This window comes from Myxine glutinosa, unplaced genomic scaffold (assembly GCF_964187855.1).
Source record: "Myxine glutinosa unplaced genomic scaffold, kmMyxGlut1.1 SCAFFOLD_3570, whole genome shotgun sequence".
Classification (NCBI taxonomy): domain Eukaryota; kingdom Metazoa; phylum Chordata; class Myxini; order Myxiniformes; family Myxinidae; genus Myxine; species Myxine glutinosa.
In genome coordinates, this window is record NW_027619662.1 from 12,241 (window position 1) to 24,234 (window position 11,994).

The 11,994-nt window shown below is 41.3% G+C and overlaps 1 long non-coding RNA gene across 1 annotated transcript; it reads right to left on the minus strand.

Annotated features, from left to right (window-relative positions):
• Positions 1-1,376: 1,376 nt before the first annotated feature.
• On the minus strand, positions 1,377-10,797 carry LOC144889416 (uncharacterized). The gene is made up of 2 exons (XR_013621728.1): positions 10,627-10,797; positions 1,377-3,014 (listed from the first exon to the last, which is right to left on the minus strand). It is a non-coding gene; the product is annotated as an uncharacterized LOC144889416 (long non-coding RNA).
• Between the last annotated feature and the right edge of the window lie 1,197 nt (positions 10,798-11,994).

Sequence of the window (11,994 nt, forward strand, 5' to 3'; positions counted from 1 at the left end):
ATGTTGTCGTGCAATTAACTATAGGGGGGTTGCCTTTATGGCAAAACCGCAACAATATATATGTACAGTCACGTGAAAAAGTAAGTACACCCCATGTAAAGTTTTGACATTTTCAACATATTTCAACATACAGCTATTTGATCTTCATTTCAACGAAATTGATAGATAAAGGTGATATAGTATAACAAATATCATGAAAAATTTACATTTTGTAGTCCATTGTATAATTTAAATAAACATAAATGCAAATTTCGCATGTGGAAAAAGTAAGTATTGTATATTTATATGTAAGTATTATATGTATAGTATATTTATATGTAAGTAAGTATTATATGAGTAAATATATATATTACATTTAAAGGTATTTAACAGAATAACTCAGACTCTGGTTGACTCAAGTATTGCTTTTGTGATGGAAAGACATACATATCTCTCATTTGCAGTCCTGTGTAAATACTAATTGAGGATAACATTCTGAACGGTTTGTTGAACAAAGACAATTATCTTTTGGTTCAAGTGACCCACTGAGAATATAACGGCTTAATCAGTGATTCTTCGAACCCCGATCTACCCCTCCCCAATCCCTTATCAGAATCCCTTGTCCCCCGATCTCCTTTTTCCTTCCCCCTCCCACGGTGAGGACCCAATCAAATATTCTCCCTTTGTCCTAATTGATATAAAAGAAGCCAAAATAGTGCGATCGAGAGAATAATACTCGTGTCGGCCCGGGGTCCTTGTGCTGAGTAAGTTGGTTATACCATGTATTGCTGTTGTAACAGAATGAGTATTTTCTCAGTGTTATTAAATTTTTCAAGTATTCAATGAGTGGACATGACTTGGTTTCGGTACACAAATTGTTCCACGACACTACCAACTTGAGCACCCTGGACTTGGGGGCATTTCAACTCCAATTCAGCCTCAACATTCTACCTTCCCTCTCTCTTTCCGAATCAAGCCTTTTCGTCTCCCTTTCAAACCTCTAGTTTGATTCTTTCAAGATAAAGCCTTGAAGCCTCCATTTCGGCCTCAAGTCCTTTATTTTCAGTGAACCTCTTATCTTCCGTTTCAGGATCTAATCATATATTTTCAACTTCAAACCTTTTATTTTCAAGCTTGAACCTTTTATCTTCCCTGTAAGTTTATAATCTTCCACTTTCAATGCTCATTCCCAAGAGATTTTGTTCCCTCTCCAGAGCTTGCTCTTCAGCCACAAACTGCTGCAGCTCCTTGCCCTCGAAACACAAATGGCCTCCAATCTCCAACACCCTCCATCTTCAACGCAGATGCTAAGTTGAGGATGAAGAGATTGTTGGAGATTGGAAGCCCCAATATGTCACAAAACCCTAAGGTTGTTCAAATTCAGTCAATCCAAAATCTGCAGGTGAGCGAACTCCAAACTTGAGTTTATTCCAAAGTTAAAGCAAAAGCAGCAACTCATGGGGCCAAACTCCAAAGGGCCAAACAATTGTAGGCCCAGGAGTAACCGGAAATCTCTCAAACCCTGGTGATCTTTCTTCATAGGTTAAAGTCTAACGAAAACATTATACATTGTGATCGTTTAACTTTTCTCCACTCTTATAATAAACATTACAGCATATATAACAATTTGTTCCACATTGAATCATAGGAATACAGGCATTAATATTGCACTGTACCAATACACTGCTTAACAGACACTTTTAAATAATTTGTGACAGTATCTCAAGGTAAGAGGGAAATTCCCAAGGACTCTTCAATCGGTGGCAAGTTGGTGGCCTATATTTTATACAAAATTATACCTGGCCTCGTTCCTCCTACTTCTGCCATCCCCAAGCCAACCCAAGTCATATGCCTCCTTCAAGAAACCCTCAATTGCTCACCCTACCAATGTGTATACTGGTTGCCTACCAGCATTCATTTGCTCCATTATTCTCCTGATTGTGGAATTGTCTCACTGAGTCTGTTACCTCATCGAATTTGCTGCCAATCACTAAACTTTCCACATCCGCGATCCCTTCTACACTACGCCGATCCCCCCTCCTCCCCTCTTCCTGTTCCTCTCCAGGCCATTTTACTCCACCTTTCCTCCTTGTATATGTCCATCCCCCACATATACTTTTGTAGGTTGTGAATCTGGTTGCATTTGTTATTCAGTTCCTCCACGAGTCGAGATTCTTGTGAAAAAAAAATCTCGACTGAAGAAGTAGATATGGGTTTGCTCGAGGGTCCTTATCGAGATAAACTGAGGATATGGGACTTACCTGGATTGAAAGTAATGTTCCTGGTATTGGACTATTTTTTATGGAATTTTGGTGTGCTGTGACAAATGCAGTCACTGCCACTCAGATGAGAGAATGCTTGATATAATGTTTGAGTCACCTGCAAAATGGTAAAAAGGTTTTTCCCAAGAAAACAGAAAAGTCATTAATAAAAACAAAGAAAATATTTGGTGCAAAACAATGCATCGGGACCTGCCATCCTCCATAGGTATGGTAGTTGATAATGAGTCATCAAGTGCTACATGCTGATTGTGCACAAGGAGGAAGACAGCCTGCAAAGCACTAAAACAGTGTTGAATGCCACAGGCAGATAAAAATCCATTGGACTAGCATAGTTATGCTATGAGGTTTACAGATATTATTAACATCAACACAATTATTCATAAAGACAACTGAAGTGCAATGGTGCAAAATGGAAAATATAATGCAATTAATTGTTGCATCTTAAAATAAAATGTTCAACCTTTAACCCTTACAAAAAGGTCAGTTAACTGAGGTAAAAGAGCAAAATGTCAATCCCGGTCTTCGTCTCGCCCATCACTGTCACTGTCAACTCTCAAGTGAGTTTCCGAGGGGAGTACCCTTCCTCCCTTGCAAGCCTTGACGTGCCTTGTCAGGTGGTATCGAGTGAGGAAGGCCTTGGGACAGTTCTGACAAGCAAACTCACGCCGGCCCTGATGGCTCTTCAGGTGTTTTCGCATGTGCGTTGCACGCCAGAAGAGCTTCCCGCACTCCGGGCATTGCACCTGCCTCTCTCTGCACAAAGGGTGGCACATCAACATCATGTCGAGGATGAATTTTACATCGAAGATTGTTTATTAATAATAAACATACGAACATTATGACAACAGAGAAAAACAAAGCGGGCGTAACCCCTCAGGCCATGCATGGTGGAAACCAATTTCAAGATGGCTGCCGTGGCGGCCATATTGAAAATCGCAGCGTGCCCCTTTTTGAAAGGAACCTTCCTCTACTCAACGCCAACACACACTGCAAAAATGGATTTAATCGGACAAGCCGTTCTGCTTGAAATTGACGGAAACCAATTTCAAGATGGCTGCCGTGGCCATCATGCCACAAACCACAAGCACACATGATTAGCTTTTTAAACAGTCGCTAATGCTGTTTATAACATTAAACAAAGAAATTTGGAGAAATCCCGACATCGTGCGGTAAGTTTTACTTGCAGAACTGAGCGAAGATCTACTGTAATCTATATACCCCACAAGGGTTGGGGGTGTGTTCATTTACCAAGCAGCTAACTAGTGCTTGCCAAGCCAGCCGTTCCTTAACGGTTTTGAATGGAATGCTTACTCGAATGCTTTAATCACTTGGCGATCTCTCCACAAGAAACTTGGTAAATGAACACACCCAATGTTCTTCAGACCCGACCATAGAGAAACTGTAATCTACATACCCCAAAAAGGAATGACCGTTCCTGCAGCTCCCATAGTGAGTGGGTGTAGGCCTACTAGTAAATTAAAATGTCGGTCGGTGGAGTGAGCCGTCGTAATGACATCATAGACGTAATGACGTAACAGACACAAAACAGCCGCTACTTTAATATGTAGAACATGATATATTTTAACTTCCAGTAAGTTTGCAGTCACTACGAAGAGATTAGTGTTACGATTAGATTTACTATAATATTAACGTTACGTCATCATGATTTCGAAAATGACATTACTATAACAAAAACCGAGGCGAATTCCTTACTTCCTCGGTTATTAATATTAGTGCCGTACACCGCTTATATCATTGATCATGAACCATACACCACTTCAATCCATTGGCCTTTCCATTCACGACATTGTGATTAAAGTATTATGGTTATATTTACTATATTATTATTATTATTATTATTACAAAAACGATACTATTGAAACGATACACGACTGTATTAAGAAACCTGGGCTTAATTTGTCCGAAGCGGTCCGAAGGTGAGGCATGAAGCCTATGGCCTATATGTACATATTGTTGGAAGATCTGTAACACCGATGCTTTCGATATTTGATGGTCATTTTAACAATCGGTTTGTTTGTGTTTCACACTGAATGAAAAATGTAGAGGTAGAGCATGGCGATTGTGATATATGACAGGTTCGACGATATGTTTTGCCTGAACGAAATTGGAATTAAAATGGCGGAGTGTGGAGAGTCAGCTGCCGCACCACCGTAATGACATCAGACGTAATCACATCACCACCCTGTCATGTGACCAGATCCTCAGCTCTGATTGGTATTCGTTTGAGGGGACATACATACATACATACGGACGGACAAACACTGTTCTAGACGGCTTTGCCCTATGGGCTGCGCCATAAAAAAAGTAATGAAAAAGGTAAATGTTTCATACTTATGCTCGCTACCCTAGTAATAACAGGAGTATGCCATGTCTTTATCCTAAAGAGGAATACTAGGCCTGGTCAAGATTATAGTGTGGATCTGCATCAGTGGACTGTTTGAATGATAAAGCAAAGTGAAAAGCTGGTTTTCTTTCCTGACATAAAGCTGACATTTCAGGTGTTATCTCTTCATTAGAAAAAGAGGTCCAACACCCAAAATGGCACCTTTAATTTGTTTCCCATAGTGTTTGGCATACTTTTGTCAACTTTCTATAACGTATCCTAAACAACGAAACTGAAATTATCAAATAATGGGAATAATGGCCATCAGTATTTTTGATTTGTTACCCATCAGAAACAAGTGCAGGAATGTAAGGTTTTGTGAAAATTTGAACATCACTTTGGTTGAACATTGAAGATATTTGATGGAGCAGTTTGCTGTCATTTGTACAACATAAACATACTTCTGACGTATCCACAAGTTGTTCTGGCATGAGAGTATCGATATACAGTTGGAGTTTGCAAAACTCAAAGCCAGCTTGGAATTTGCAAAAAAGCAGTTAAAGGACTTTCAGACTGTGAGAAACAAGATTCTGTGGGCTTTCATGTGTCTTTCACTGAGGAGAGCCTTCCGTCTGGCCACCCTGCCATAAATCCCAGATCGGTGGAGTGTTGCAGTGATGGTTGTCCTTCTGGAAGTTTCTCCCATCTCCACACGGGATCTCTGGAGCTCAGCCAGAATGACCATCGGGTTCTTGGTCACCTCTCTTACCAAGGCCCTTCTCCCCCGATTGCTCAGTTTTGCCGGGCGGCCAGCCCTAGGAAGAGTCTTGGTTGTTCCAAACTTCTTCCATTTAAGAATGATGGAGGCCACTTTGCTCTTGGGAACCTTCAATGCAGCAGAATTTTTTTGTAGGCTTCCCCAGATCTGTGCCTCGACACAATCCTGTCTCTGAGCTCTGCCGGCAGTTCCTTCGACCTCATGGCTTGGTTTTTGCTGATATGCATTGTCAGCTGTGAGACCTGATATAGACAGGTGTGTGCCTTTCCAAATCATGTCCAATCAATTGAATTTACCACAGGTGGGCTCCAATCAAGGTGTAGAAACATCTCAAAGATGATCAAGAGAAATGGGAGGCACCTGGGCTAAATTTCAAGTGTCATAGCAAAGGGTCTGAATACTTATGTAAATGTGATATTTCAGTTTTTTCTTTTTAATAAATTTGCAAAACTTTCTAAAATCCTGTTTTCTCTTTGTCATTTTGGGGTATTGAGTGGAGATTGATGAGGGAAAAAAAGAATTTAAACGATTTCAGCATAAGGCTGCAACATAACAAAATGTGAAAAAAGTGAAGGGGTCTGAATACTTTCTGAATGCACTGTATTTTAGGTGAAACATTGTTGATTTCACGTAATGCTGATCCAGCACATGTACAACAAGAACGGCACTTGGTGGAGCGCATACCTCCGCCAGGCTGAACAGTTTACGTTTTCTATCCATTGATAGGCCGGATCTGGATTCGGACCTGAACCAAAAGCTATTCGGCTTGTTCTTGTCACTTACCCAACGCATTCACCAAGTTTTATCACAAGTCATCCACAATTTTGTGTGATATAATGCTACATATCGTTTTTGGTGCAATCACTCAATGGTGAAGAATCACTTAAAGACAAAAAATATCTGATCTGGATCCAGACCACGAAAATCTAAGTGATTCGTCCTTATCAATATCACACATCCAACCTATCCACCATGTTCCGTCTGAATCCATCCACAACTTTTTGAGATATCTTGATGTTTATCGTTTTTTGCCCTCTCTACCAATGGTGAAGAATCACTTAAAAAATTCTCAAATCCAGATCCGGATCTTCACCAAAATCTAATCATTTTGTCCTTATCACACATGCTATCTCTCCACCAAATTTCGTCCGAATCTGTCCACAACGTTTTGAGACATCTTCACAGACAAACAAACAGACAGACAGACAAGGGTAAAAACATAACCTTCATCCACCTTCGGTGGTGGAGGTAATGAGATGTTTAAAATGGTGTTCGATGAAAATATAGGTGTAGGTCAGTGTCGTAAGAGGACGGTGTATGTTTGTCGAAAGCGGGTATAAGGCATGAGAAGAAGCTATGGTTAGAAGCTATGGCGTCGAGTGGTGTGAAACGGGATGGGAACATGTCCCCCCACTTTTTGGAGGAGAGAAGGGGGGACAGCATATCGATCGTCCACCCTCCCCGCAAACACACTCAAACTGTTTTGGTCGCAAAACAAAAAAACTCTCGAAGGATTGCGAAGCAGTTTTCCTTTCAACATTGATGTAATACATTTTATGAAATGTTTGAAAGAGCAATTTATTCGTTAGCGAGTAGAATATTAAAATATTCTATGCTTTTTGGGAACATTGGTTACCTGTTGCTCCAACATAATTCATTATATTTGGCCACATCTGCTCAATATTGCATACCACTCCAAAGCACATGCGTACTGCCACCTGAGAGCTCTATAGTTGACAATACTTGAGGGCTTGTCGATCATCATCATCATCATCATCAGCATCATCATCATCATCATCATCATCATCACCATCAGCATCATCATCAGCATCATCATCATCATCATCATCATCATCATCATCATACTAAAATACGCAATTTGGTGTCTGTCTTTGGTCGATGCATTTGGTCGTTAGTTATCCAATATGATCCCAACTTACCAGAGGGACTAAGGGTCTGTCATAAGTCATCACAAGACAAAGGTTGTAGCTACTTGGTTTGTCCATCCCCCCACCCCCGCGATTTCTGAACGGGAGGAGAGTGCAGATACAAATTATCTATATTAGCATGCACCGTGTGGCGCCTCTCCTGTTGGGAGGGCTTATTACAACAGGCCTTAAAACTCTTGTTTCCACCTTAATTTTACATTTTCAGACATTATTTTCATTCCACGAGTATTATGTTGCTTTAGACTCAACTGCAAATAATATGAAGGAATTCCGATGGAATTTTATTGGCTTTTTCCATATTGGAAAAATGTGAACTTGAAGTGTTGTTTCTGACGTACAGCGACTGCTCTCACCACTAACTCACTCAATTGGATTTAAGGTTATTTGACTGTTGTTCCTCTTCCTTCCTTGCTTACTTCGATTTTTTTTTGGTTCCTATTCCTTTACCTTTTGGGCTGTACACAAAATAAAGTTGGCACTTCCACCACCAAATAATTTTCCCAGAGAAGGTAGCACAAGTTTAATGTAAAAAATACCTGTGTTTAAAGAATAACACAAAGCATGAATGGACAAGCAAAACTATCCATTTGAATTAAGTAGTAATGTGATGAAGTAATAATAAAATTATGAATAATATTAGGTCATCTATTAGGTATGAAAATATGACAGAATTTTTACCCATTTATATTTTAAAAAATCCAAACAAATGCCTCTCTGCCCACTTTCGTCTTATTTCCTCCGAACCTATTTATCCTTTTCTTCTCCTTCATCCAATGCTTCCCGATAACCCCTTCACAACCAACTCCTACCCATCCTTGCCAAGTGTCTGTTTGTTTGTGGGATTGTTCTATTAACTCCTAAACCACTGGATGAAATGAGTTGAAACTGGTGGTTGCACCCAGGATGTGCAGAAGATTGTCGTTGATAAAAAAACAAGTACAAAAAGTTTTAATTAAAACAAAAGCCGCGTCGATGTTACACAATGCCTAGATGCAGCTGTGCCTATAACGTCGATGTTATAGGCACAGGACATTCCTATTGATTCGATTACTTGATGTTATTTTTGTGCAAAGTGAAAATATATCTCGGCAATTTCCCGTGTGTGGCGACGAATTTTTAATATATCTCGGCATTTTCCCGTCTGTTATTTCAGGCGGTGTATGACTGACCATGCCGCGATTTAAAAAATATATATCTCGGCAATTTCCCGTGTGTGGCGACATGTGAACGAAGCTATGCTCCTCTCTCCACATTATTGTGACGACGTATAAATTAAATATTTCATCGTGACGATTGTCATCAAATGGACGAATTTTTAATATATCTCGGCATTTTCCCGTCTGTTATTTCGGGCGGTGTATGACTGACCATGCCGCAATTTAAAAAAAAAAAATCAATGGACTTGAAGTTACAGGCCTTTGAGAATTCATTTCGTTCTATAAAGGGCAACTTTCATCGGATTTTCTTCCCGTTTTTTTTCAACCGAGTCTAAAACTATGTTAGCGACTGTGAAAAATGAAATGATATATCGAATTTGATTTGAAATAAAACTGTGTGAGAGAGGAAGACACCACGGGCCTACAAAACAGGCCTCAAAGCTATGCGAGTTAATAAAATGGTGGATATTTGTTTATATGAAGCCTCTCCCAAAATGGGTGGAGCTATGGTTCCCAGAATGGGTGGAGCTTTGAGGTTTTGTCTTCTCTGCAAGAAGAAGAAGAAGAAGAAGAAGAAGAAGAACAACAGCAGAGGGCACTCTATGACCAGCGTCTTGCGACGTGGCAAAAAAAACAAAAAAAAAACTTTCATAGCTCCCAGGGTTCAGGGTCGGGGTGCATCCCAATTTTGTCTATGTAAATGTGCCTCACGCTCCTGGTGTAAGATAAAATCATAATAACAAGTCATAATAAAATCCACCAATTCTCTGATTAAAAAAGCATTGACATCATTATCATACTACAATATTTAATATCTGTGTGTTTTTACTACTACTCACTATGAATGAATGCGAAATGAATGAATTATGAATGAATGAATGAATTCATAATGAATTATGAATGGCGAAAAATGATGGGAATAGAGTCTGTGATTGATGCTGTGAAGAGGAACAGGTTGAGATGGTTTGGTCATGTGTTGAGGAAGGATGGAAGTGACTGGTTGAGAAGAGTGATGGAAATGAATGTAGAAGGAAGTAGCGGACGGGGAAGACCGAGACCGAGAAGACCGAAAAAGACTTGGCTAAAGATGGTGGAAGAAGAAATGCGGGCAAGGGGGTTAACAAGGAGAGATGCAGAAAATAGGGCAAAATGGAGAAGATTGTCACGGGGACCGCAAGGCTAACCCCCGCTCTAGCAGGGAAAATGGCCTTAAAATGCATGTTGTTGTTGTTGTTGTTTTACTACTACTCACTCCCCAACCACTGGACGAGTACAACCACTAGTTTACAACTCATTAATGAGTTGAAAGCTGCTGGTTGTACTCGTGGTGTACCCCAGAAGGTTTTAGGGAGTAAAGAAAATTCATAGCTCGGGGGGTTCGGGATGAACAGAGGACCTCGATTTTCTCTATGTAAATGTCTATCGTCTAGCGCCACCTTGTGGAAGACGGAATTTCAAATCAAAATCAGAAAAGAATGGTGCAATGGCCTACAGGTATGCACACTCGCCTCGAAGCCGTCTACCCTGGGTTTGAATCCAGGTGTTTCACAGGCAAGGTGATTCATCAATGTGTGTGCCATCCCTCGGATGGACATTAAACTGGTGTCTTCTCTGCCGGCATTAGTTAGTTCATGTTAAATATCCCATGACATTCTGCGGGAAGAGTCGGCAAACTATCGTTGGCACCATGGCCAAATTAAATTTTTCTGCCCTAACTACTGCTGGAAAGGCATGGCAAGCCACCCAGCATGAACCCGGGCCTAGAAACTGTTTCAGCAGAACCAACACTCGACCACAGTGTGTGGTACATCGGATCGGTATTGGAAAGAGGGAGAGAGGGAGAATCAACCAGTCTTCAAGGACGGGTTCTTTGCTGGTTTAATAAAGTGATGGCACCAAATAATAATCCATGCGGATTCCATTCACAAATTATTATGCTGAAAACAAAAAGTATGATCATTATTCCTGGCAAGTTTCATCAGGTTCCATGCATTGCAACCTTTTTCCAAAGTCACATCAACCCTCCTTGGTGAAATATCACAAAAACAACATGTAAAATAAATGTTTGGAAATCTTGGCCATGGACTCAAAAAATGTTACGAGGCAGTGCATATGGCGCACTCAGCAGAATGCTTACCGTGTGTGCGTGTACGAATGCTGTTTGAGGTCCTGCCTCCGGGTGAACATAGTGTTGCAAACATCACAGCGCAAGGTTTTCTTTTCCCCACCGGCATGGATCAACATATGGGAAATCAGGTGGGCTTTCTGAGTGAAGCTTCGAGTACAAACCTCACACTTGTGGTTCTTCTGGCCTGTAATGAAGAATTCATTTAAACAACAACCTTCTGTTATTCTCCAATTTCCACAACAATGTTATAAAATACAGGAGAAACTAGTGTGCTAAGAGCCATTTCCAGAAAAAAAGAAGTGTATTTGATCCTGGGTAGCTCAGAATGTTTTATCGATATTTCTATGAAAATGAGAGTTTCTGAATTCTACTGTGAAGTTTTCCTTCGATTGAGTGGAATGGTTGATGGAATCATATTGTCGCGTTCCTGGTAATTAAAATCTTTCCAAGGAACGGACAGACGAACAAGGTGTTACTCCGAGACGATCAGTTCAAAATAATATTGCGGAGTTAATACGCGTGGGGGAGCAAGAGGGAGGGGGGAAACCGGAGCCTTACCTGAATGGCTTCCACCCGACGTCTTCACACCGGGATAAATAATCTCAACCGACACAGGTTTAAAATGTACAAGAATAAATGCCAGCTTTATTAAAAGAAATGCCGGTAATACAAAATACTGCACGGTAAATAAAATCCTAAATGGGACGCACGGCACACAGATCCAGTACACAGACAAAGGGAAAGATAACTGAAAATAAACATGTTTGGTTATTCAATTGCACTTAGCTCGATTCGACCAGTCGTCTCGTCAGGATTCGTCCAGACCCTGAGTGGCGTGCAGTCTGGACGCGGATCCGTTCTTGGCGGGAAAGTGCGCTCGTTCGTTGGCGCGAGTAGGCCTCAGTCCGCCCTCGTTTCATGAGGCTGCGCCCGTTGATGCGAAGTAGGCATTCCGCGCGAAGCGAACAGCAGGCATGCAGCCCGCTCTTCCACGCCGTGCTCGTCCACCCGTCCTCCGCATGGAAAACCATAGTTCCCGGGCCGTGGCTCAACCTCCTCACGACCACCAGCAAGATCTCCAAACACGGCCGTTCACGATCGCTTCCTTGAGCCCGAAAGCAAAATGCCACCGTTTGTACGAGGTTCAGGGCGAGAATGCGCAAGAGCGACCAATAACGGTCAGAGCGTTCTGAACTCCCCATGCGTCAGAGCAAGGTCAAAATGTCGGGAACAAAATCTTTTGTTCCTCGGGCTCTGACGTCATCTCAACACGTCTCCATCCCGACCCTATCAGCGAGTTCCATCTTACCCGTCCTTTCTATCAATCAAAATCCCACCCAATCACAGCTCCTCGGTGAGTGGCCTCACAGATCGTTC